A 27,823-nucleotide genomic window follows, 5' to 3' on the forward strand; every position below is an offset into this window, starting at 1 on the left:
TTGTGTTGGGGTGCCCTCCGGTGTTTATTTTCTGAACTGCAGGTTCTCTGTTGCCTCCTGGAGTCTGCCTAGCAACAGTGCCTTTTTTCCCTTTCTCTCTCTAGCTAATGTTCAATGAAGGGAAACCAGAAAAACCACTTTATTTGCATGCATATAAGTGCTGGTACTTGCCTCCTAATGGGAGGGCTATTGCATGACAAAAGACCCTTAACATGCAAGCCACAAACTGCGAGAGAGAGCAGAAAAAAAAATTCTCTCTGGTTCCCTTTTAAAACCAACTGCTTCTCTCTGCTAAAAAGCCCTTAGCAGAGAAAAGAAAAATACAATATTTCCACTGGCTTCTGGATTCTGTCTATCCCGTAACCGCTGCTACACCATGTCATAACCTTAGTCCCAGATTTGGACCTTAGCGTCCAAAATATGGGGGTTAGCATGAAAACCTCCAAGCTTAGTTACCAGCTTGGACCTGGTACCTGCTGCCACCACCCAAAAAATTAGAGTGTTTTGGGGCACTCTGGTCCCTCTGAAAAACCTTCCCTGGGGACCCCAAGACCCAAATCCCTTGAGTCTCACAACAAAGGGAAATAATCCTTTTTCCCTTCCCCCCTCCAGGTGCTCCTGGAGAGATACACAGACACAAGCTCTGTGAAACTACACAGAGAGACTCCCCCTCTCTGTTCCCAATCCTGAAAACAAAAAGTACTTTCCTATTCCCCCAGAGGGAATGCAAAGTCAGGCTAGCAATCCAACACACAGATCTCCCCTTGATTTCTTCCTCCCACCAATTCCCTGGTGAGTACAGACTCAATTTCCCTGAGTAAAGAAAAACTCCAACAGGTCTTAAAAGAAAGCTTTATATAAAAAAAAGAAAGAAAAATACATACAAATGTTCTCTCTGTATTAAGATGATATAACACAGGGTCGATTGCTTAAAAGAATATTGAATAAACAGCCTTATTCAAAAGAAGAATACAAATCAAAGCACTCCAGCACTTATATTCATGCAAATACCAAAGAAAAGAAACCATAGAACTTACTATCTGATTTCTTTGTCCTTACACTTAGAAACAGAAGACTAGAAAGTAGAACTACTTCTCCAAAGCTCAGAGAAAGCAGGCAGGCAGAAAACAAAGACTCAGACACTCAATTCCCTCCACCCAAAGTTGGAAAAATCCGGTTTTCTGATTGGTCCTCTGGTCAGGTGCTTCAGGTGAAAGAGACATTAACCCTTAGCTATCTGTTTATGACACCTCCAAGACTACAAACAAGGGAGCTAACTAGTGCCCATTGTGATGTTGGGTTTTGCTGGAATTTACTTATGTACTGGCAACAGCCTGAAACCATGAATCACAAAGGCCATCAGTCATCAGATGGCAATATTTTTTATGATGACCTGGATTTGAATAAATGGCTTTGAGGTTAAACTGTATCTCTTGACCTATCCAGTTGCAAGGAATTTGTGTTCAGTGAGGTGCCAATTTTTGCACTCAGTCCACTGCTTTGTTCTCAAGTCTCTTGTTTTTAGTATAGATCTGTTTTGTCCTAGGTATATTCTACCGTCTTCACTGTTAATGTAATAAGTTGTTGTAGACCTCTGCAGAAACAAAGAATACATCATTTACTTCCTCCTCTGATACCCTAGCCTCGTATCCTATATATGCAGTGAATGTTGTGTGTGAGAACTGGTGGTTATATAGTTATAACCTCTTGCTTCCAGGTTTACTCTGTGATTATTTGACCTGATGATCTGTTGGCCAAGAGCCTCGTCTTAACTTCCTGCTGCCATATGAATGTGTTTAGAATTAAATTCTTGAAGCAATGCCATAAATGTTTACTTTAGAGGGTAACAATGTCCCTGTCCCCAGTGGGGTGTGTGGACCAAGAATAATCCCAGATTTCTCAAATGAGATGCAGCAGTCACCAACATATTCCTATCTTTTCAGTAGTATTGGGCATAAAACGAAGTATAGATTCCAACATCTCATACTTTGGGAAGTCCAGGTGCAATCATGGTAGCTGGCCTTGTAAAAATAACCACTGAAGTTAGTGAAAACTGACTTCTGTCACATAACGTAGACAAAAGCCTTTTAAACCTGACTCATGTTATGTGACAGAGCAATTAAAGTACACTTAACAATATATCCATATGACTCAGCCAAGTTACATCTCATCTTTCTAAGTATGTACGTCTACACTGCAGCTAAAAATCCACCGCTGGCACCAGACAGCGGACTTGGGTTCACAGTGCTTGAGCTACACCACAATTCAACAGCCCCTTTGCTCTAATCAGTTGGCAAAGACCAGTCATGGGTGTCTAATTGCAGTATAGACTATGAGGGCAAACCAATTTGCATCTCATCTGAACACCTTCAAACTTTGGGAAAGTTCAAATAGAGACAAACTTTGTAGCTCTGTTTGTTTTACTGCCACACCATTGTACACAAAAACGTCAATCAACTTCATATTTGAATTAATTGAATTTGAATGATTTATAATCCTGGGGATTTTAATGCCTGTGGATCTATTATGCCCAACAAATCTTGGGCTAACAATACACTGTTGGTGATAGATAAATAACTGGGTAAGGAGCAAAGTCTAAATTTCACTTAGGTTTGAAAACCAGGCATTATATGTACCCTTGACTCTGGCTACAGAGCGTGAGTAAGTGCAATAAGAAAATCAATTTAAACAAGTTTAAATTGAAAAAGGTATATATATATATATATATATATATATATATATGTTTGATTAAAGTGATACAGATGTTCAGACATAAGTGAATCCTAAACTGATTGTATGTCCTATCATTTCAAGTATTACCTAAGATTATTGTAACGGAAACTTTTTAAAGAACTCAGACTTTTCCCTGTTTTTCAGTTTATTTACTTGTGCAGTTGATGGCACTTTGTGCATAGTCAGTTTCACTGTATTCTCATCTAATCAGTTAGGGCCTGACTGTGACTCTCTTTCATTGGTGAGCGGTTATTCCCCAGCAAACAGTGGGACTACTTGGATGAGTAACTGCTCGTCACTGTGAATAAGTGGTTTTCAACCTGGCCCTCAGTCAGTCTTTTTCTCTGTGGTTGGAATGTCTTCTCTCCCAGCAACAGAATAGAGGAACAGATTTTGAAAAATAAATAAATAAATAAATTTGGCTTTAAAAGCAAAAATATTGGCATAGGACTCAGGTGCAGGGGTAAGTATTTGAAACTACATTAACTCAGTTAAAAAATAGACAAGGTTTCCAGAAATAAAATACAAATTCTGCCCATATTCAGGCCCTGATTCAGCAAGGCACTTAAAATGTACTTAATTTAAGCACATGCTTAAGTGGTTCGCTGAATCAGGGGCTTATGAAAGCTTATTGCTCTGTTTAAGGAAGGACAGAATTTGGCCTTGTAATTTTGCATTAGTAGAGCAATCCTTTCATCCTGGTCGCTGCAGCTATACTTGCATCAGGATACCAAGAACCAGGCATTTAGAAAGAGAACTTTGAACTATTTTTCACAGTTCATTGTTCTCATTTGTTGTTGTCAGTTGCTTGCAGGCATCTGTGTGACTTCTTCTGCTACAGCTGGTTATGCAAGCTTCAATGCACCTTTTTCAGTTATTAGCAATACACAGTATCCAAACTCTTTCCTTTGGGCCACATTTTTAAATAGAAGGGGCCTAACTAGCTCCCATGCAATATACAGATACAAAGAGGTGATTTTTTTTTTGTATTCACAATTAGCTAGTTTCAGTGAACACACACTTATTCTGTGTACAATTCCCTACTGGCATACACATATATTGTGAATGCAATTTAGATTCTGTTTGCAAAAGACATCCCTTAAGTTTATGAACTAACCTGACTCACTACTGGTTTGACAATATATTGATTTAACGTTTTATTAATTTCATTGTCATTATCCAGGTTGTTTGAGTAATTTGCTGAGAATGTTTGTCCTTGAGAAATCTCTTCTGCCTAAACAAGATCTTTAAAAGTACCTTACACTTGGTCTCTTATTTGATGCTGAGTCTTTTCACTTGCTGTATTTCCCATCTATGGAATTACCTACGCTTGGGTCTTAGAAGTGTCCTTGAACTCTGTTAAAAACAAGACTGTGGTTTCACTCATTAATTTCCTTTTTACTCACTTTTATTCTGTTCAAAATCTAGTTTTTGTTTGTTATCATTATTGGCAATATATGAGATGCTTCCATCAACTGCATTACAGAATACAAATTGACTGAGTGATCTAGAGTGGCAACAGTGGCTCTTTATTTCACTACACAGTGTACCTGATTTTCGATGCCACCTCCTTTTTTAAAATGTTCTGCTTAAAAAATGTATAGAGCTGGCAACAGAAGAATGCACGAATACAAACTCAAAATATCAGAAAAGCACTTCAGGGGGTTTTCCTTTTGATAGTTCTGTGACATCTGGTCTCAGTTCATCCCAACTGGAAATGTTTGATATTACTGACATGTAATGAAAATTTACTGTTGATGTTTCTATTTTAACATCGTGTTAACAAGGTACTGAATACCCAGCACAGCCCCCCTCAGTTCTTTGTAATGAAATGTGCTCTTCTCTTATACATTTTGTTTTATGTTTCCTATTAGAGTGAGATATAAGCTTGATAAAGAATTTGGGAATGCCAAGAGCTATTGAGTATTATATGGCTCCCTTCTCATGAATTGTCCCCTTCTGCTTCTGCTATAGTATTGTCAACTTTTGAAAAAACGTAGCAGTCATAAGAAAGACATTTAATTGTCTAGCAAAAATAGATTTCTACATCATGTAAATATCTTTTCATCTCAATTTGAATGATGGACATAAGAACATCTCAGGTAGGAGTGAACAGTTCTTCCTCGCAGGCATTTGGGACTGTAATTTATTATAAGATCTGCTTGTATTTCATAGAGAATACAAATTTCATAGAGAAATACAAGTACAAATTATATTACTCCCTCTTTTAAAATGTTTTGCTTAAATAATTTACAGAATTGGCAACAGAAGAGTGAAATACAAGTACAAATTATTTAACCCAAATGTTAAAAGGAATTCTCAAAACTGGCCCCTTTACTTGAAAAAAAAATAGTTTCTTGCTTTTATAACACCAGCTATCACAAATGTTAAAATATTGTTTATCATACCTGCTGCATATTGCATTGTGATACATCGCCACACCGTATGTTGGGTTTGATTTGGACGCATCTGTTTAAATTACAAGAAACAGTGTAGCAGAAGCCAGTGTTCTATGATTACAAGTTAAGATCTGAGATGAAAAACAGTGCTTTTTCTATAGCTATGAAAAGAAACCTGTTTTCATAAGAGCACATTTCTTTGTAACATACGCTTTTGAATGACTGTTACCTGGAGGAAAAAGTAGTGAACAAACAATAAATCCAATTTTATATTGAGAAAGTAAAAAGAGGTCTATTGTCTATATCTTGTATGTACTTAGTTCCAGTCACTGTAGTACCCAGGCCCAAAGCTCTGAGATATCCCAGGCTCTGCTTATTACAATAAAAATATCTATTTACATTAAATGGCCTATATTCTGCTCTTGTAATTTGGAACCTCATTGACTTCAATGAGGAATCTTGTGGGGAACATTGCCTCTTGTTAGACTGTTTGTCTGTATTAATTCCTAAACCAAAACCCCAGATCTGTACACACCTGAATTATCAACTGGGTTCAACGGATGATTTCAATGAGGTATAAATGGGAGCAGAAGATGGTCCTATATATGGACATACTAAAACACCCATAGGGAGGTAGCTCATACTTGAGGGAATAGCTGCTAGAATGATTTCAGAGTAGACCTGAGACATCAGGCAAGGATTTAAGTATGATTGTCACTGATGAAAAGTTTTCTGCAGTCATATTGTACCTGTGTTTGGTCTCTGGATATCAGAGACAAGGTGGGTGAGGCAATATCTGTTATTGGCCCAGCTTCTCTTGGTCAGAGAGACAAGCTTTCAAGCTTCCCAAAGAAGAGCTCTAAGTAATCTCAAAAGTTTGCCTCTCACCAACAGTAGTTGGACTAATAAAAGATAATACCTCAGCCACTTTGTCTCACAGATGAAAACTGTTTGTTAATGTGTAATTACAATTTTTCACTTAGTCACACATTGAGAGAAAGTTATGACATTTTAATTTTAAAGCTCCCAATTTAGCAAGATATTTAAGCATGTGCCTATCTTTAAGCACGAGCAGTAGAGCTGGTCAGAACTTTTTTGACTAGAAGAGATTTTGCAGAAGCATTTCAGAGAGATGAATCAGTTTCCCCAAATTGTTCCAGCACCCCTACTACAGAGAGTGTCAAGAAGCTTTAGCAAGACACTCTCTGTAGCGGGGTGCTGGAACAATTTGTATAGTGGGGAGGCTGAGAGTCATTGAACCAAACTGTAAACCCTGTAGCTAATGGAATCCACTTCACACCAAGGGGTGCTGCAGCATCTCTAGCTCCAGCAGCTACGCTCTGTAGCCTTGTGGTAGCATACTGGTCCCAGACGTAGAAAACAGTGCATCAAATTCCTGCTCTGCCTGTTTCAAAGCAGAGATTTTCATTGCAGAACATGAACTTGAACCAGGGTTTCCCCCCTCCTACAAGAGTGCCCTAATCAGCAGGATGTATGAATAGAGCCACTCACCACTACTTCTGATCCAAAACCAGAAATTCTGCTCTCATGAAAATGTTCAAAAGCTTTTGGTTTTGTTCCAGTGTGCAACAAAAATAAATGTCAAATGTTCAACAGCTGCCACAAAACAGAATTGTCATCTTCCAGTCCGCTCTAATGAGCAGCTCCACTGAAGTCAATAGGGCTACTCATCTGCTTAAAGTTAGGCATGTTCTCAAGTGCCTTGCTGAACTGGGGCCTAAGCTAAGCCGACAGTTGAGGAAAACAAAATTAGAGGTTAAACTGTGTCAGAATAGTGCAGCAAACTGATCCAGCTCTTCCCATGAATCCCTAAGGACAGATTATGTCACTATTTACGACACAGTCTATTATAAAAGATGGTAGCCCCAGAACATCCCAGAGAGTTCATAATTTGTTGCTGGTTTATAGCCCCCTGCCCTGGCTCAGTTATGTTAGCACGCGATGGGGAAATGGAGCCCAGGCTCCGCTCTTTTTCTGCCCACTTGTTTTAGGGGGGGAGTGAGATATAGCATTAATTTAGCCCTGCATGCCCAGACCCAAGAAATTTATTCTTCTTTATGCTCCTGTGCACAGTCACAAGAATCCCATAATATTCTTGCTCCCTTTCTGAGCTATAAAGAGGAGAATCTACACTTTTCCCATTCACCTCCCTTAGTAATAAGCAACCTTATAGACCTCGGGTATTTTAAATTCTGAACCTTTATAGTGCTGTGAAATAGGCAGGAAGAGATGGCTGGTCCCCTGGAAGAAACCAGGGAAGGCTTCACCCTTTAGGAGCTCATCCCTGGAGTGCTGGCAGTGGGAAGTGACTATCTTTGTAGCACTGTAGGAGGTAATCTATCAGGAACCTGGAACTCCCAGCATCTCATTAGTGGGGCTTAGCAGGCCTGATGCATTGGATCTGCTATCTACTCCCATGGGTTCAGGAGTCTTTTCTGGGGTTTCTCCTATTTTTCACAGTGTCGGGAAGTAGATATGTTTTTCTATTTGTGTCTGTATATGTGTGTTTGGGGGCAGGGGCGGAGGGGACTGTGCACACAGAAGCATAGAGAATCCTAGCACTTGGTAGTATCCTTTTAGATTTAAATCACACCAATAAAAAGACCCAATAAAAATAAATTTCCAGAAGCAATTTCCCTGGGAGCCCCTTCTAGGGAAGATTTCGTTCACAGGAGTGTTTACTACTAACATTTCGGTCTGTATTGTGATGCTGGTAAGTTATTGCCCAGCTACACCACTTTTCTCCTTACTACCATATTGTAAACATTACTTTTTGCCCCCATCTTTGTTGATGAAACACTCCAACTCTACCAGGCTTAGTAATGGAGCCACCAGTGATTCTAATGTGGCCCCAGATCCTGCCCATCATTTTCTTTTCCCATCTATGATGTAGCCTCTCTCAAACCAAAGCAGCAGTGGCCTCCTGGGAAGATTCTGTTCCATCTCAAGGGGTGGTGAGCTACTCTATACAGCTACACAATCCCCTTCCTCAAAAATTGCAATTTAACCAGTGAACACAAACACGCAAACAAAGCAGGACATTTGATATATTTTTCTCTCTCTTCACATTTGTATTCAGCAGAACTTTAGGAAAACACGTCTTAAATCCCTTCTGAATAATTTAGCTTGAAATGTTTACCCTTTGATGAACAAGCACAAAAAAAGTAGAAAACACAAAGTGCTGAAACCATTCCCAGAAGCTACCGTCACATACACGCTCTTTACATATTTTAGACTCTTTATGCCAGAAAAGGCCTCGGGCCTTCTGTGCTGCACAAGGCTCAGGAAGACATAAAAGAGACTGTAAATCTTGGCTATGCCACCGAACTCTCCTTCCTACATGTGAATTTCCTCTCAACAGAGAAGAGCCAAAAGCCAATTCACTCTGTAGTATGTTACTTTAACTAAAGGCAAAAGTAATTCCCCAGTGGACACCCACAGATGGTCAACAGAGTTCATTGCAGCTGTCCTATTTCTATAAGTACCTGGGTTACAATGAAGGACATGTTGTCATTTTTAACTTTTTTAAGTGACTATGGCTTAAGGTGATTCACAGCTGCCATGGCAACTAGCTTTCTACTGTTCCACTCGAGAGAGCTCTCATCCTTGTTATGTCATGAGAATTTCCTGCTCCTTAGAGCCCTCTTGGTTTTGTTATCGGTTGGGTTAAACCTCATTGAAAGTGCTGGGTGTAACATCCAGCCCTCATCTGGGAAAAATGTAAGAAATAATTAAGCTTTTTTACGGAACCAGAAAGCCTCCACTCATAACACAGGCACATATCACCACTCAAAACAAAGGCACACGAAAGGCATGGATAGGTGAAGGGGTTTCACTATTATTTTAGGAGAGAGGTGTGTGTGTGTGTGTGTGTGTGTGTGTGTGTGTGTGAGAGAGAGAGAGAGAAAAGCAGGAGAAACACCAGAGAAGGGGAGAGAAAAGCAGCAGAGAACCAAGGACACACTCAAGAGCAGCACTGGGTCTAGAATGAGGCTTTGAGGAAAGGCTAGAGAAAGAGAGCTTTTGGGCTAAGTGCTGGCTGGAAAGGAGCTTGGAACTGTGAGCAAAGAAACAGTCTCCTCCTTTTTGATTCTTCCTATGTTCCGCGAAATGGTATTTTGTACATTCTTTGTAAATACACAGAATTGTATCAAAGATGCCTGGTGCCATCATCAGTTTCTCCTCCTAATTGAAGCAACCTGTAGGACCCCGAATTTTGTCTAACTGCTTGGGTCAAAAAGGGTTAACTATCATAACAAGAGCTACATTACATGAGTGTGGATGGCAAAGGCAAAGAGAACACTATTAATACCTTATACCTTTCATCCCCCCAAATCTCAAGGCACTTTATACTAAATAAAGGAATTATTTCACCCATTGCTGAAATACAGCCACCTCTAGGATGGAATGTGCCAGCTGTTTAACACTGTACAACATTACACAGGAGTTCAGGACAGGAAATGAAGATTTATTGTAACTGACCCCACTGCAGGGAGCCGCTGTGAGTGGTGTCTGTGGTACACCGTTCCTGTAGATGGCTGGTAGTGTGCTGGGTGACCTACATGCTCAGAGGCAAGTGCTGCAGGAGTACCAAGTAGTGGGCCCTTCAATCTCTAGCCCTTGATGTTTCCCCATAAATACAGAACCTGACAAACAGTGACTAAGGCTTTACTAGGGCTGCCAGCAATAAATGGTGCAATTAATGATTGCTTTATGGACTAGTTCCCACACCAGTATAACTATGTCAGTTAGGGTAGTGGTTTTTCTACTGCTATGTTTATCCCAGCATAAGCCCTAGTGTAGATGCACTTGTACCAGTATAAAGGGATCTAGGACAATAGCTAAATGCACATTTATACTAGCATAACTGCATTCACCCTAAGGGGGTTGTATTGATTTAACTATACTGGTATAGTTACAGCAGTACAGTTCTTATGTGTAGACAAGATAAACAAATAGTCCCTAACTCACCCCCTGATACCTTTGAGTAAGGTAAGGAGGTGGGGCCTCTTCAGCCTGGTGCCAAAATTACTCACCCCAGGCCACTGCTCTCCTGCAGGCAGTCACACACTGGCCTGCAGCTCCCCCAGCCAGAGCCCAGTCCTTTTGCCTTTCTAGCTCAGACCTGACTGCCCCATGTGCAGGCTGTTCCCACGTAACCACCTGTTGTGATTGCTACTAACCCCTTTGCCAGCAATGAGCCATTTTTTAACCTGGTTCTCAGCTTTTCAGTCCTGGCACCCAAGCTACTCAGCTTTCTCTCTGCAATCAGCTCCTAGCCAGGCTACCACTCCTGTCTGCTGCACCAACCACCACATGGCCTTTTGCTCCCTCTGATCTATGGTAGTAAGTCCCTTTCCTGAGTTGAAGGGATTCTGGACCCCTTGGTTGGCTGGATGTTGCCATGGGAATTAACGAAGTGCCCATAATGAGCTGATGGGTTCATTTCAATGTGTAGTAACTGAAATTACAGGAGCCTGCAACTAGTCAAATCAGAACAGGGCAGGACAACAAGATTAACATCCTAACTCTTGCTTTTTGGAAAGTGCCATGAGCTCTTTAATTACCATAATCAGTCAGGAGTTAAGTTTTATATCTTGCTCCATTAGTGTTATTTGTCTTGTATTCATCTTGACTCCTGCTTCCCTCCTGGCTTTTATACACGGAAGCCTCCCCTTTCTTATGCATCAAATGGCTTCCTTTTCCTCCTTCAGGTAACCCCTCAGAGCACACTTCTTCCAGAAAACCTTAAAAACAATATCTCCTAATCCCCCTCACATTCATCCCCTCATTCTATACATGTCTGAACTGTTTGTATGTGTGTGAACTGATCCTTGAGGCAGGGATCATATTTATGTCTGCACATGCCAAGAGCACAGTCAGCAGACAATTAATTATAACAATAATAGTTTCTTACATCTATTCAGGTACAAAGCTGTTGAAATCAGATAAAGTTCTGCATCTTATTACCTGAGGACCTGAATCTCTATGAAATGCAGCCCTTCATGGTTACTTTATTTTGAACAACCATATTGTTTAAGTATTGAAAATAAGAGTGATCTAAGCACAGGCCTGGAAGGCAGTGAACTACATTCTACTCTCAGATCTGACATTAATTTCCCCCTGTGACCTTAGAAAAGTCATTCGGATGCTTTATCCCCTGCACCCCATCTACAATTTAGATATGACTTACTTTTAGTGTTTTAGGCCAGAGCTGGAGCACCCATGAAAAAAATTAGTGGATGCTTAATAGCCTCCGGCAGCCAGCTCCTCTCCTCCCTCCCAGTGCCTCCCACCTGATGTGATCAGCTGTTCTGCGGCATGTAGTAGGCACTAGAGGGGTGAGGGAGGAGTGGGAGTGGTTAAAGGCAGGGCAGGGATGGGAGTTTAGGAAAAGGGGTCGGGTGGGGGTGGGGCCTGGGGCAGACTTGGGAGTTGAGCACCCCCAGGGCCTGGAGGAAGCCAGTGACTGTGCTTCAAGTATCTCAGATTGAATCCTACCCCCCTCCACACACCCAAATCACTAGTCATATTTGAAATGCTTGGTTCTTATGCCTGTGAACTGTTTTGTAGATGAAAGTGTCAAGTGTTATGCATAGTTATATTGTTTGTGAAAGCTTTAAAACTACAGTGAAAAAAGTTTGAAGATAAAGAGAGAAAGATAGATAGATATATAGATGGAGTAGATGTCTAGCTGCTGTTCTAATAAAGAGCACTATGATAGAATTTCCTGTTTGCTTTTCTTTAAATATGATCTTGTGGCTAAATCACAGACTTGAGAGTCTAGAGATCTGGATTGTCATCACAGCTCTGTGTCAGCTTTCCTCTGTCACTGTGGGCAAGTCACTTAAGGCCAAAGTGTTCAAACTTGAGTGTCTATAGTAAAGCACCAATGTGGAAATAGTTGGTTCTTAACCTTTGTGCTCAGTTTTCCCATTTGTAAAATGGGGGTGATAATACAATACAGGAGTTTGGGGAGTTTGAATACACTAGTAATTGTATAGCATGTTGAGATCCTTGCATGGAATGGAAAGTGCTATATAAATACAAACTATTAATATTAAAATATGTTGCAGTTACCTTGACATAAAATTAATTTAAATGAAATCAGAATCTCAAGCCCAGTATGTAGGAGTAGATGAGAAAGTTATATAATGCAAGGGGCATGAAGAACTAACAAGAATTTGAACAAGAATTTACAAGGCAGCAACTGGTATTGAAAAGCTTGGAAAATTAATTGGAAAAAGAAGGTGGATGAAATCCTGCAATCCCAGTGTTACTCTAACCTACTTTCTGTAGCCTATTGTGAGTCTTATACACCTAGAGTGTTTAAATTCTTCTCTTCTCCACTAAGTAAAGAAAAAAATAAACGATTCTGCCAAATCATATGAGATTTAACCTACTTGAAAGTACTTTCCAAAAGAAACAGACTCCAACGTGTCATGTCTCTTTGCTCTTCTCTATTCTCGAGAATAATTAAATATGTATTGCAGACAGGGAAAATACATTTTTCTGGTTTAAATTGATAACAACATTTCCTAATTCCTCTAACAAGTTCATACTTTTGTCCTTTTTTGTTTCACTGTTAAAAATCTTATAAGAATGGGCGTGGGGGTGATAAATGCGGTAAAGGGAGGTAATAGGGAAAGGACGCATGCCAGGCTGCACAGAGCACATGTTTTATGTGGATGGTATTAGTTATACAAACCATTTTGTTTTATTCTGTGTGGAAGGCATGACAAGCAGTGTAATACTCCACTGAACAATTCCTGTATGGAAATCTTATGGTTTGACCTTGTGATTCTTTCTTGTGTATTACGATTCAAAGCAGATGTTTCCATTTGTCATATCCAGCATTTCATTCAAACATGCCTCACACAGATTCATAAGCGTTAAATCAACTATTTCTTTTTCTTGTGTGTTTCATACATTGTGGGAATTAGGTTGGAATTGGCCTTTTGCAAGCCTCTGGAGCTCATGGCCTTTCCCCCTTCTCCTATCTCCCAATTTCAGGAACCTAGAAATGTACAGGAGAACACCTCAGCTTTTTTTTTTTTTTAGTATGTTTCTAAGTATTTTCCTTATAATGAGAGCCTTGAGCTGTAACTGCTGCAAACTAATCTCTAGGAGTGCAAGTTTCACCAGTTTTCCCTAAAGGACACTAGTTACTAGTTTCAATGTATGAAACACACAAGAAAAAGAAACAGTTAATTTAAAGCTTATGAATCTGTGTGAGGCATGTTTGAATGAAATGCTGGATATGACAAACGGAAGCAACCTCCTAGCAACCCAGGAGAGGACTATGGCCCCCTCTAAAACTATAGCCATTGATACCTTGATTTTGGTTGAAGACCACAGAGCAGTTCACAGCAATAAAGTGCAGTGCTTGTCTACTGCTGATCGCACAAGGTCATAACTATTTCCTACCAACCAGCTATCTGCAACTGAGCTAGCAGCTTGGGCCACCAGAGGCACAGCTCAACAGCATGAAATAATGGATTAAACAAGGGTCTGACTTTAACTGCTTCAGTGGATTTTTTATAAACCACATAGGCCAAAATTTCATACTTGGGTGCCTAAAATGAGTCTGAGAAAGCCAGCGCCTCTGCTGGTGTAAATCAGCATGGCTCTGTTGACACAGGGTATGTCGAAACCTTAATCGCGGGATGTGACTGAAACTCAAGTAGGCATAACCGGGCTAGCTTTAACTGAGCTGGCTCAGGTACTGGGGCAATGAAGCTGTGGTAGCATGGGCTGTACAAGCCCACTTGGAACCTAAGCGACAAGCTATGCTGCTATGGCTTTATGGCTCTGCTACCCAAACTAGCTAGATTAAAGCTAATTTGGGTATGTCTACACAAGATGCACTCACACCCCGTAATTGCAATGTACACATACTCTTGGTTAGAACCAGGCTCTTCACCACAGCTGAGGCTCTGGCCCTGAGAGCCTAGTTGGGGGCACACAAACCTGATGTGAAGATCTATTGAATTCTTTTCTCTCCAACACTAACTCCCTCCATGGCTTTAGGCAAATTGCTTATGGCTCACTGATACTTAAAATATATCCTTAAAGTTAAGCACAAAGAATTATGAGACTGTATGGCTAGAAAGGACCTTGAGAGGTCATCAAGCCCAGCCCCCAGCACTGTGACAGGACCAAGTAAACCTAGACTTTGACAGGTATTTGTCCAACCTGTTCTTAAAAGCCTCCAGTCATGAAGATTCTACAATCTCCCTTGAAAGCCTATTCCAGATCTTAACTGCCCTATCGTTAGAAAGCTTTCCTTAATGTCTAACCTAAATCTCCCTTGCTGTATATTAAGCCCATTACTTCTTGTCCTCCCTTCAGTGGACATGGAGAACAATTGATCACCTTCCTTTTTAGAACAGCCCTTAACATATTTAAACACTGTTATCAGGTCCTCCCTCAATCTTCATTTCTCAAGACTGAGCACGCCCAGATTTTTTAACCTTTCCTCATAAGTCAGGTTTTCTAACCTTTTGATAATATTTGCTGCCTGTCTCTGGACTCTCTCCCATTTGTCCAAATCTTCCCTAAAGTTTGGCACTCAGAACTGGACACAGTACTCCAGCTGAGGCCTCAGCAGTGCTGAGTAGAACTGGACAATTACCTCCTGTATCTTACATATGACAACTCTGTTAGTTCATCCCAAAATGCCTTTTCACAACTGCATTATAATGGTGACTCATATTCAATTTGTGATCACTATAACCCCCAGATCCTTTTCAGCAGTACTATTGCCTAGCCAGTTATTTTCATTCTATAGTTGTGCATTTGATTTTTCCTTCCTAAGTGAAGTAATTTGCAGTTCCTGAAGAGTGTCCAAAATAAGGAGGGTTAAGCACGTGTTTAAATGCTATCCTGAGTTGGGCCATAGTGGTGTCTCATCCTCCTGGTTTCCACCTGATAGACTGCATTAAAAAGCAGCTAAAACAATTAAATGCTTTCCTAATATTATTTTTCAATAAAAGCTATTACCGCAGAGATGCTATATGATCATGAATGGCAGGTAAATGGCCCACAAGACAATCTCCCTATTGAAATGTGGCGAACAATATGGAAAAGTTTAAGAAGCCCTTATATTCAAAATGACATAAAGGCACAGGTCCACAAAGGGACGTCTTCTTGCTATTTTATATGGTATTCTCTGAGCACACTTACTGGACTGGACCTTACATGCAAGGCAACATCTATCTTTCCCTGATTTGAGGATCATACTGGGGCTTAGATGCAAGACAGGCATCCAAGTGTCTGCCGGAGGTAGCAGTGTGTACACCCAGAGGCAGAAACATAGGCACCTAGAGGACTTTTATAGCCAAATATTATGTCCCGAGTGAGTTTAGGCACCAGCAAGGTTAAGTGGCAGCCAAAAGGGGGTTTTCTGCATTGCAGTGGTGTCTAAAAATGGGACCTAGGTGCCCAAATCTGGCCTTTCGGTGCCTAAATCCTTGTGTGGACCTGGCCGAAAGCCATCACTGTTTGAGAAAATAAGCCCCACAACTGAGATATTCGGCTCTTTTGAAGAAGTAGTAATTTTTTACTCATAGCAATCAGCAAATATTGAGGCGATCCATTTCAAATTTCCTCTTCATAAAGATGTGATAAACGTTCCATGATTTTAACATGTAATATGATTTAAGATTAGCTATGAAACAGACAGATTTTATCGTAAACATCCAGCTGGATAGCAATGAGCATGTTCCTTTGGATCACTGAATCTGCATATTAGAAGAGGTTGGAACACAAGCATTTTCTTCACTCAGCTGGTGAATCCAAATGCATTGTGTAACCCAGGCCTGCTTAGTGTGGCTCTCTTTCCCCCTCTGGTGACACCTAGCCTAGCTAGAGATTGATGAATCTGCTACAGCCTTGGCTAAGACCCACGTGGCTTTTAGCTTACATAGCAGAAGCTCCTACACTAAGTTTTAGACCTCCCAAGTTTGATCCCAATGACCGGGGGTCTGTCAGTGTTATAATTCTGTAAGATGTAATGCAGGCTCTTTGCACGTGACAATGACACCATCTCTCAGAGCCCAACCCAAGAATATCTGCTGACTTCCCTTTTCAAAACAAGAGGAGACAGTTTCTTGGGTAGATTTAAGGTGTAACATCTATGAGTGTAACAGCCTGAGGCAAAATGCAAGGGAGTTACCAATTAATTAATGGGTAACTTTACTGGGGAGTTACCTCTTAAAAAGTTATTTTATAAGTAAGTATTTTATATTTAAAATAAACTTTAATTTCCTTACAAAGCAATCATCCTTATAATCAATTAATACATAAAAATAAAGCCCTTCATAGGCCTTTGACATTTCTTAACAGAATAACAGAATAATTATGGATGCTTCATAATTTGGCCATCCACTACAACTAATTCTTTCCCCCGCTAGTTTGTTTCATATTTACAAAGGAATATTTACAGCCTTCTTTAAGCTTACCTATCAAGAATTTGTTTAATAGAGCTGAGCAACTAATTCCCAGTGAATAATCTGACTAATTTAGAATTTTTTTCTGGTCAAATTGCCTGAAAGTTGTGTATTATTTACTTTAAAATAGATTTTTGTGAATAATTTCAAAATTATTGACCGAATGACTTATATGAATAATTCTTTATCTGTATATTATTCAAGAGCATCTTACTGAAGGTATTTAAAACTTGAGCTGCACTGACTGGTTTTGACTGAACATGTTGATTACATGATATTGTTTCTGTTCCCTAACTGGATGAGTGGAACTTGGTAACAGTTTTCTGGTGCTTACAAGTTCAAAATTTGTTTTGCTTTATTATCTAACATTCACTTAAGGTTTGCAGTTTTGGTTAATATTCCTGCCTGAAGCTGAGTTTAGAATATTACTGAGAAATGAATATAAAAAGAGCCAGGTAAAGTAAATGCAGGTCTTTGTTGTTGTTGTTGTTTTGTAATGACTATGTGAAGAAACGTATTTAGGTATTCATCCAGTTCTAGAGTTGGGCCTCCCAAAGCCCATTGAAGTCAATGTGAGTTTTTCCATTAACTTAACTGGACTTTGGATCATGCCCATTGAGTAAAGTAAATGCTGTTTGCTGCTAACACAGCTTGGCATGCAAACCCAAGAAGTGTAAATTGAACTAGTTTGTGTTTCCAGGTTGTATGAATGAAATGGTTCTTTAATGTGCTTTTCATGTCAAAGGGACTCCTCACTCCTGCTCACAGAGATACACAAAATCATGTTCTGAACAGTACAACAGTGAGCAAGATTTGAACCCTTTCTCTAGAATGTGATTCTGAAAGCCAGACTGCCTCTCATCATATGGAACAGCCCTGTTCATCTGTGGGACGAAGTTACATATCGTTTTGAAATATGTGGGAATTGCCTCTTAATATAAAGTGACAAGAGATGATGCTTTAAGTCCTTCATGCCAGAAAACTTGTATTCTTGTAGTTTTTATGTAGGCTTTGCCTTCCATTCTTACTCAGTTTTGAAGTGGAAGACTAAGTTGTCTGTAAAAACATAAAAAGAACTTTAATATCCCTTACTAAAGAAAACAATTTTTTAAAACGAGACAAAAGCCACAGATAAGCAATAAATACAATCTTTCTGAAAAAGGAAGATCGCCTTCTTTCACACTATGTTAAAGTATTTGAAATGAAAGATTATTTTTATGATTACTATTTTACAGTGCCCCAAAATGAGCTACCTTCTTTACAGAACAATTAAATATGCATAACATTGTCCCTGCCTTAAAGAACTTGCCATCTAATTTTAGACACGTTGCAATGATTGAGAGTAACAAACAATGGAAGTGAAAGGAGAATAAACTGAAGAACAGGGTTATAGTTATTAAGTATGTGCTTACTTAATTTTGGTGTTTTAAAAAATATGATGGTTCCATTCTGTTTTTTAACTGGCATAAGTCAAACTGAGAATTCCCCTCCTTCCCCAAATCTTGGAAAATGAAAATATAAGGAATTTATACACAAAGGGACAGGTTTTTAAAGGTATTTAGGTGCCTAACTCAATGGGAGTTGGCACCTAAACACCTTTAAAAATTTTGCCCAAAGAGTCCATTTAAAATATGTGAGAACAATGAACAAGAGTGAAGTCCTGGTCTTATTAAGGAAAAGGGATCTCTTCTACTGACTTCCACAGGAGCAGAGTTTCCCCCCCACAACACCAAAGACAAGGGGAATTAATATTTAACACAAGAATCTTAACACTTGTACCTGGCACCAGTTTTAACAGGCAAATGTCTATCCAGTTTGAAAAAGCACAGGATTATGCTGAAACTGTCTAAAACTGCTGTAATATATGCTGAAAGGTATAAAGACTATGCTAGTGTTCCAATAAAGATATTTTCCTTTGGGTATGGTTGCTGCTAACTGCATACTGAAGTACTGATTCATATTGTTGTTACATTTGAATAGAATCAATTCTTAACTGAGATTCAGTTATCATGGTGCCTAAACTGGCTTTGCAGAAGGTCTATTCACGTTAATTATGTATGCACTATATAATGCGTAGTTATTAACTCATAGGAGTTACTAAACTCAGAGCCAGATGTAATGCTCTTCTCAATTAGTCTTTCTTTTAAAAATCATAGAAAAGCACCTAGAAAAGCACTCCATCAAGTACTAATGAAACAGGGTACATTTTCTAGATTCCTTAATGATCTATTTGTATATAAAGTGAAGGTTTTATTTTCCCCTATGTGTGGACTTGCCCATGGGGTATGCTCTTCACAGGGAAAATATAATGCGGGATATATTTTGTAGGATCAGAAATAGATAATGTAAGTGCACGATAAAGCATAGTGGTGGCCCACAATAAGTACATTTAGTAAGTACACTTAGTAATGGAGTGCTTATTATTGTGCAAGATAATATATGTTATGTTGTGAGAACTTTTGGGATTACATGTAACACTAATTTCCCATTGAACAGAGTTATCGAAAGGTCTTGCAGTTAGTCCTATGATAAATGAGCAATTACTGCATGCATATATAGTCTGAGAAAACACCCTTTATAGTTATATAAGCTTCCTTCATATATTAATGAATGAAATCTGCATGCTTACTCAGTTATATAGAATGAGATCTTATAGATGTTATCACATTATTTAATTACTCTTCCATACAATAGCATTACACAACATTTTATTATGAAAACTTTCTGACTGGCTTCTAGAGTGCACGCAAAAAATGAGAGCCAAATTCTGTTCTCAGTTCCACCAGAATTAAAAGGCAGCAACTTCATGAAAATGAGCACCTGTGTAATGGTCCAAAATCGGGATTCAAGTTTCCTGCAACAAAACATTGTTTCAACATAGTGCAACAAGGGCCTGATGCAAATCTCACTGAAGTCAATTAAAAGATTCCAGCATCAGACCTCAGTTTATATGATACAAAAAAGGTAAGTGTCATAACTATAAAGGGAAGGGTAACAACCCTCCTGTATACAATACTATAAAATCCCTCCTCACCAGAGGCACCAAAATCCTTTTACCTGTAAAGGGTTAAGAAGCTCAGGTAACCTGGCTGACACCTGACCCAAAGGACCAATAAGGGGACAAGATACTTTCAAATCTTGGGTGAGGGGGAGGCTTTTGTTTGTGCTTTTTGTTTTGGTGGTGTTTGATCTTGGGACTAAGACGGACAGGACATCTATCTATGTTCTCTAAATCCTTCTGAACAAGTCTTCCGAACAGCCAGCAGGGCCGGCTCCAGGCACCAGCATTCCAAGCTGGTGCTTGAGGCGGCAAACTGCAAGGGGCTGTAGTTCCTGTTGTTTTGCCCCCAAGCAGTGCTCCGAATTGCCGCCACGGACAGCGGAGGCAGTCCGTGTGCCCTTAGGGTGGCAGGCGCGTTTCTGTGGCGGCGGCAATTCGGCAGCAGCTTCTATGTTTAGCTGTCCACGGCGGCTTCAGCTAAACATAGAAGCTGCTGCCGAATTGCCGCCGCCACGGAAAAGCGCCTGCCGCCCTAAGGGCACATGGACTGCTCCCGCCGTCCGCGGCGGCAATTCGGTGCACTGCTTGGGGCGGCGAAAACTGTAGAGCCGGCCCTGACAGCCAGGCAAGGCATGTTAGTTTATCTTTGTTTTCTCAACTTGTGAATTTTACCTTTGCTAGAGGGAAGTTTATCCCTGTTTTGTTGTAACTTTGAAGCTAAGGCTGGAGGGGGTTCCTCTGGGCTCTTTGAATCTGATTACCCTGTAAAGTTATTTTCCATCCTGATTTTACGGAGATGACTTTTACATTTTCCTTTTAATAAAATCCTTCTTTTAAGAGCCTGACTGATTTTTCCATTGTCCAAAGACTCAGGGTTTGGGTCTTTGATCACTTTGTAACCAATTGGTTAGGATATTGCTCTCAAGCCTCCCCAGGAAAGGGGGTGTAAGGGTTTGGGGGGATATTTTGGGGGAAGAGGAACTCCAAGTGGTACTTTCCCTGTTTCTTGTTAAATCACTTGGTGTTGGCAGCATACCAAGTTTTAACCTAAGCTGGTAGAAATAAACTCAGGGGGCTTTCATGAGGGTCCCCACATCTGTACCCTAGAGTTCAGAGTGGGGAAGGAACCCTGACAGGAGGACTCTTTCAAATTGCTGCCATGAAAACACAGACACTGGTGCCAATTCTTTAATGGCTTCATCATATTAAAATGCCTCTGGGCTTTCTCAACTGTTATTGAATATTATTAATAACTTTTACAGCATCCACAGTTAGGCGAGGCACTTTACAGAAGTAGTAAAAGACAATTGGCATGAGTCTAGTCTGATTCACAGTGATGTAAATCAGGAGACTCTCAGCTGAAGTCAGTGGATTTACACAAGTGTAAAGGTTGTGTAAGAGCAGAATCAGGCCCAGGGTCCCCGCTCTAAAAGATTTACATGCCAACTGCAATAGGCAGTGGAAGCGCAATGAGTAATTACGCAGGGCTGCAAGCTCCTTTCCCGAATTGAGTTCCTTGTTTCCCAGGCTTACAGACAACCTGAATGTGAATGAGAAGCATATTCAGTCCCAGTGTGGCTCTGTATGGACACTCTCCACCAGCAACAGAAATTACACTAAAACCAAATCCAGCTAAATGACAGATATACCTTCGGAAGGGGGTGTCAAGAGATAAAAGTAGGAAATGGAGTAGATTCAGATGATTTGTCTCTGTCTAAAACTACTGTGATCTATGCCATTGATAATATGCTGAAGTGCTTGAAAAACTTCACTACGGAATAATTTTGAAGAAAGATTTAAAGTGTGATTGCAAGAAAAGGTGACAGGGCAAAGTGGAAGTATGTTACAACTGAACAAGATAGAGATGTAAAGGCTATTGTCCCCTGATATTATAGGTACTTAAGTAATTCTGCAACATGCGGAAAAGTAGCAGTATCTGGAGCTGGGGGTTTTTGTCCTCAGAAGAACCATACTGATAAGTGTATATAAATATTCTTAGAAGTTATTCTTCATTCCTGGCCTGGACAACGTCAGAGGTATGTTTAATATTCAGTGTGCATAATCCCAAAAGTCAGTGTACATATTTACAATTTCATTGTACAAAGATATGCTACTGAATATTATTTCAGTGGTTCTCAACCTTTCCAGACCCCTTGCAGGAATCTGATTGGTCTTGCGTACCCCCCCAAGTTTCACCTAATTTAAAAACTACTTGCTTACAGAATCGGACAAAAAATACAAAAGTGTCACAGGACACTTACTGAAAAAAGTATTTACTTTTGTCATTTTTACCATATAATTGTAAAATAAATCAATTGGAATATTAATATTGTAGTTACATTTCAGTGTATAGTATATAGAGCAGTATAAACAAGTCATTGTCTGTATGAAATTTTAGTTTCTACTGAGTTTGCTAGTGCTTTTTATGTAGCCTGTTGTAAAACTAGGAAGATATCTAGATGAGTGGATGTACCCGCTGGAAGAATTCTGGGTACCCTTAAGGGTTCGCGTGCCCCTGGTTGAGAACCACTGTTTTAGGTCATGCCTGAATAGAAGTCAGAAAGGAGAAAGACGAGACAATTGCTATTAGGCAACAATACACGGAAAGGTCAAATCTTATATTATTTATATTAAACAAAAATATCGAACGTTTCAGTCCAAAAGGAGAATCTTTTTGAAAGTTATGAGTAAATCAAAACAGGACAATGATAGAAACCATTTTGGAATCTTAACTATAGCACAAGCAATCATGATGCTTTTTAAAAGTGTTTATAGACAGAATATTTACAGTGAAATGTTCTGATTCTCCCTGTCTCTAATCTTTTTCTATATCACCAACACAGTGGTGTTGTATTTTATTCTATATTGTATTGTACTGTACTATTCCATATAGTGTTACAATGTCTACTTAGTTTTGTTGTTGGATACAAGAATATGCCCTTAGTTATGGAAGCAATGGTTTTGTAATAGTAGCTTAGCTGTAATTTGATAACTATCTGTATTTTCCTGTAGTCCGGCTTAAGAGTCTAAGTGTCGCTGGTGGAATATATTTATTGTGATAGGCCAGATAAGAGTGTCTTTCTTGCCACTGTAATGTTATATAGTAATCTCAATGTCTAAAAGAAATTTCCCCTAGCATGTTCCATGTATACATGAGGCTGTGTCATAGTATTATTTAATGCTGCCATTAAAATAAAGATGTAAAGAATGCATGGGTTAAGGGTGAGTGGTTACATGAGAAGAACAGGCACAGTAAATGAAACATGAATATTACTGGACTATAAAGATCCTGCTTTTTGAAGAATGAGGCAACATTTTGTAAACCACTGACTAAAAGAAAAAAAACCTGAAGAGAAATAGCAGATGGCCAGTGATTCATTCACATAGTAGCTAAACTAAATCCACTGCATTAAATCAATCTCTCTCTCTCTCTCTCTCTCTCATATGAATATCTCTGCTCCTATATAGTATATAACTCTAATCTGTTTGTATGTTAAAGCTAAGTAAAGATGGCCCTCATCGCTGTGGTATCTGGGTGCCTGCAGGCATTTATGAATTTATCCTCACAACACCTTAAAGATAATTATGTACAGATGGATAAATGAGGAAAAGAGAGATTAAATGCACACACTGCCCAGGTTGGATTGACAGCTCATTAATTGGCTACAATTCCACCAACAGAAGGGAGCCCATAGAGTGAAAGGTTGCATTTTTGAGGAACTCCACAGCATTCAGTTCCAGCCACAGTTGAGATTTGTTTATTTTGTGTCCCACCCAAGAAATGGCCATTTTTTAGAGGCGAGTGAAGTAAATGGGTATCTGAATATTGTGGGGTATGATTTTTTAGAATTGTATTTGCACAATTGCTCATGCAAAAAAAGAATAAGTGTGCAACTCTGCAGCTAATTTGCATACATGGTTACCACAAATGCATATGAAAATATTCATACATTTGCAATTGAGGATTTGTGCATGCAATGATGTTAATTCTGCATGCAGATTAGGCATTCTGAGATGCAGGCATTTTTGGCTATGTCTATATTATTAGCTAGGGGTGTGATTCCTTTGCTTGTTCACATGTTCTCATACTAGCTTTCATTTAGCTAGCATGAATATAAATAGCAGGGTAAAATCAGTAGCACTGGTAGCAGCAGCAGAGGCAACAGCTGAGATGTGTCAAGTACAAACGTGCCCCAGACTGGTGGGTATATATTTGGCTTTGCTCAGCCATGCCTCCGCTGCCATGGCTTGTGCTATTGCAGCTACATTGCTGTTTATATTCATGCTAGTGTAAGCAGAGTCAGGATAAGCTCTACACTGACATCTGGTGGAAAGAATTTCAGAGAGTGTATTTGCATAGGCACGCCTACCCTATCCCAGACTCCCAAGCTGTGGGACTGCTTGGTGACAAATTGCTCACCCTCAGTTGGGTGGTACTGGCTAGACATGGGTTCCAAAACCCAGAGAATTGAGAGAGGTTGGGGACAGGTATTTGTGCCTGGTGGTGCAGTCTCCTTGTGGAGCCAGAAGTACCAGTTGCACCCTCTCCTCTCTCCACTGTGGAATATCAGAGTTGATTTTTTTATTCCCTTAAGAGTTTAAATACAGATTACTGAGCTGAAATCACTTTGGGCTAATGGTGCACTTGCATTGGGGCTCCCCGACTAAGAGCTGAGCTCACTAAGAGTTGAAATCACTAAAGAGCTGAGAGCACTGAGTACTGTGCTAACTAGTGGGGGATCCTGAAGATATGCTGTGGAACAGAGGGGCTGGCGGAGTGGAGCAGTTGTGGGGCCGGCTGGAGCGGATCACGGGACAGCTGGTGGCAGCAGAGCGGCTGACAGAGCGGAGTAGCTGTGGGACGGGTGGAGCGGCCCACAGAGCGAGCGGAGCCGAGCAGTTTGCAGAGAGAACTGGAGCAGCTCATGGAGCAGAGCAGCTGGTGGAGCGGAGCAGTTTCTGAGGACGGCTGGAGGAGCAGCGTGGAGCGGCTGGTAAAGCGGAGCAGTTCGTGGAGAAGGCGGAAGCAGAACCCACGGAGTGGCAGGGCAGTTGGCCCCGGACCACGTAAGGTGCCCCTTTCTATCCAGGCTGGGGGGGAGGGACCTCTACAGATAAACTCTCGAACTCTGGGGTGGCATTGACCAGAGACTTTTGGGTTGTTGGACTTTGAGGTGATTGGACTTAAAACCCTAAGGGGAAAAAGGACAGTGCCAAACGTACTTGGAGGTGGGTTTTTGTTTATGGTTTGTGTTATAACCCTGTTTGTGGTGTTTCTCCAATGGGATGCCGCATTAATTCCTTCCTTTATTAAAAAGATTTTGCTACACTCAGACTCCGTGCTTGCGAGAGGGGAAGTATTGCCTCCTAGAGGCGCCCAGGGGGGTGTGGTATGTGAGTGTCCCAGGTCACTGGGTGGGGGCTCGAGCCGGTTATGCATTGTGTTACTGAAACGGAACCCCTGGATACTGAACCTGGCCCTTGTTGCTGCCAACTCGGAGGGGCAGAAGGGTTACATTTTTGGGGGCTCGTCCGGGATGCCTGGGTCAGTATCCCTCGCAAGCACCTGTTGAGTGTTCCACTGTAATGGGAAATAATTGTGTTTATATTTTGAGGAAACTACTGTTTGTATAATGGCTAATATGTCGGGTTTGTTGGGCTCCAGTCCTGTAGCCTCTAGCTCAGGGGCGGCAGATTCAGCCTATGATTGGGCAAACGCACTGGGGCATATATTGGAAAAGATTGTGTTGGCCTATGCTACGTCGAACTCTTGTCGTAAGTTAAGGTTATTTGATGGGGAAGAGGAGTTTGAACTCTGGTCGGAGCATACTACTGAAATGCTGCGGGATTGCGCCGTACCCGATGTAGAAAAGTGACGATGTCTAATAGAGAGCCTTAGTGGCCCAGCATTAGATGTAATTCGCACCCTGAAGCTCATTGACCATGAGGTCAGTGTGAAGGACTGCCTAGAGGCCCTTGATAATACCTTTGGGAGCGTAGAGGGCCCTGAGGACAGTTATTGTAAATTCATTAATTCCCAACAGCAAAGGGGTGAGAAAATTTCAGCCTATATACAGAGGCTGGAGAGACTACTTCAGAGAGCTGTTATGAGGGGAGCAGTGACTGCTGAGCAGATGGATCAGACCAGACTGGCTCAAGTTGTAAGAGGGACTCAGTATCAGAACCCGATCCTACTTCACCTCCGACTAAGAGAATGGCAGGAACATCCCCCAAGTTACTCCCAGCTGATAAAGGAGGTCAGGGAAGAAGAAGAAAGGCAGGCGGCCAGCGAGTGTTGGGAAGCCCAAACATTGGAACCAGCCAGCACGACACCACCGCCAATGGCCAGTGTACTGATGGTGAGCACCACAGAGGAACTTGCCAAACAAATGCAAGTCCTGACAGAACGGATAGCTGAGCTGCAAAACATCATTGACCAAGCTAAGAATAAGGAGCCTCAGACTGTGACGATAGAGAAGTCAGTATCTAGAGTCACCGTCCCACCTCGCCGAATGGGGAAAGGACAATTCTTTTGCTACCTGTGTGGTCAGGATGGGCACAGTGCTGCTAACTGCCATAAGGAAGAGAACCCCTCTTTAGTGTATGAAAAACTGAGGATTAGTTGGAAGAGATCCAGTAGCTGTCAGAAGGTCCGCGGACAGAGACCACCTAGGCCTAGAGGATTTGAAGATTCCCCCAGAAGAGACCATCCAGCTGGGATCCCTGCAGGACTGATAGGGCCTTGAGCAGAGGTCATGGTGAGGATTGAAGGGGCGGAGTGTAAAGCCGTGCTTGACACTGGATCTCAAGTGACTATTATATTTCAGTCATTCTACCAACAGATGCTTAGGCACCTGCCCATACAGCCACTGACTGGCATTGGTCTGTGTGGCCTCAGCATGGATGAATACCCCTATCAAGGGTATGTCATAATGCACCTGGAATTCCCAGAGGAGGTTGCTGGGGTAAGGCAAGAGGTAGACACCGCTGCCTTAATATGCCCTGACCCGAAAGGGACCTCTGATGTGTCTGTGCTGATAGGGACCAACTCCAGCCTCTTTAGGATACTGGCCGATTACTGCAGACAGCAAGCAGGAGACCAATATTTGAACACCTTGGTGATACACACACACTGTGCCGCGGCTTACAGAAAAATTGAGGACACAAGAAAAGTGATGCCTGATTTGCCAGTAGGAGCACTGAGGTATGCGGGCCCGGTCCCTTTAGTGGTGCCTGCCATGTCAGAAAAAGAGGTGATTGTCAGGAGTACCTGCCTAAAAGGCAGTAAGGGAACAATAGCTGTGGTAGAGCAGCCAACCAAGGGAGGGCTCCCAGAGGGAGTGCTGGTTCTCAGTGGAGTCATAACCCTACGTGTTGAAGCCCAGGAGGAGGTGACGATACTGGTTGCTAATGAAACACGCCGTGATGTGTTTGTAAAACCAGGGCAGAAGATTGCAGACATCTTTGAGCCTGAAAGCGTTGTGAGACCCCAGTGTGAAGCTGAAGTTCCAATGATAGATCTGGCGAAGTTTGACTTCGGGGACTCACCGCTGTCTGAGGAGTGGAAGGATCGCCTGAGGAAGAAGCTTTGCGAGAGATCCAAGGTGTTCTCACTACATGAGTGGGACGTGGGATGTGCAAAGGGAGTGGAACACCATATCAGGCTACAAGATCCCCGACCCTTCAGGGAGAGGTCTAGGAGGATTGCCCTCTCTGAGATGGAAGACGTGCGCCATCATCTTCAAGAGCTGATAGCGAATGGTATCATCACAGAGTCATGAAGCCCCTATGCCTCACCCATTGTGGTCGTTCGTAAGAAGAGTGGAAAAATCCGGATGTGTATTGACTACCGCACCCTAAACAGGCGCACTACAGTTGATCAATACACCATGCCTCGAGTACAAGATGCCTTGGACTGTTTGCTGGGTAGTCAGTGGTTCTCTGTGTTGGATCTTCGGAGTGGATACTACCAGATCCCTCTGGGAGAAGAGGATAAGGAGAAGACAGCCTTCACCTGCCCGTTAGGGTTCTACCAGTTCGAACGCATGCCACAAGGGATTTCTGGGGCCCCTGCCACATTTCAATGACTTATGGAAAAAGTCGTGGGAGACATGAATTTACTGCAGGTGTTAGTTTACTTGGATGACCTGATTGTGTTTGGAAGAACCCTGGAGGAACATGAAGAAAGACTTCTTAAAGTGCTCGATAGGTTGGAGGCA

The 27,823-nt window shown here is 41.2% G+C and overlaps 1 protein-coding gene across 1 annotated transcript in view; it reads left to right on the plus strand.

The window, feature by feature from the left end:
* The window catches only part of LOC127042848 (uncharacterized), a 394,053-nt gene extending 368,968 nt beyond the window's left edge, over positions 1-25,085 (plus strand). Inside the window, exon 2 of the mRNA XM_050936321.1 lies at positions 24,677-25,085. The gene's annotated coding sequence lies outside the window, so the exon portion shown is untranslated. The remainder of the gene's footprint in view (positions 1-24,676) is intronic.
* Positions 25,086-27,823: the final 2,738 nt, after the last annotated feature.

This window comes from Gopherus flavomarginatus, chromosome 1 (assembly GCF_025201925.1).
Source record: "Gopherus flavomarginatus isolate rGopFla2 chromosome 1, rGopFla2.mat.asm, whole genome shotgun sequence".
NCBI lineage: Eukaryota > Metazoa > Chordata > Testudines > Testudinidae > Gopherus > Gopherus flavomarginatus.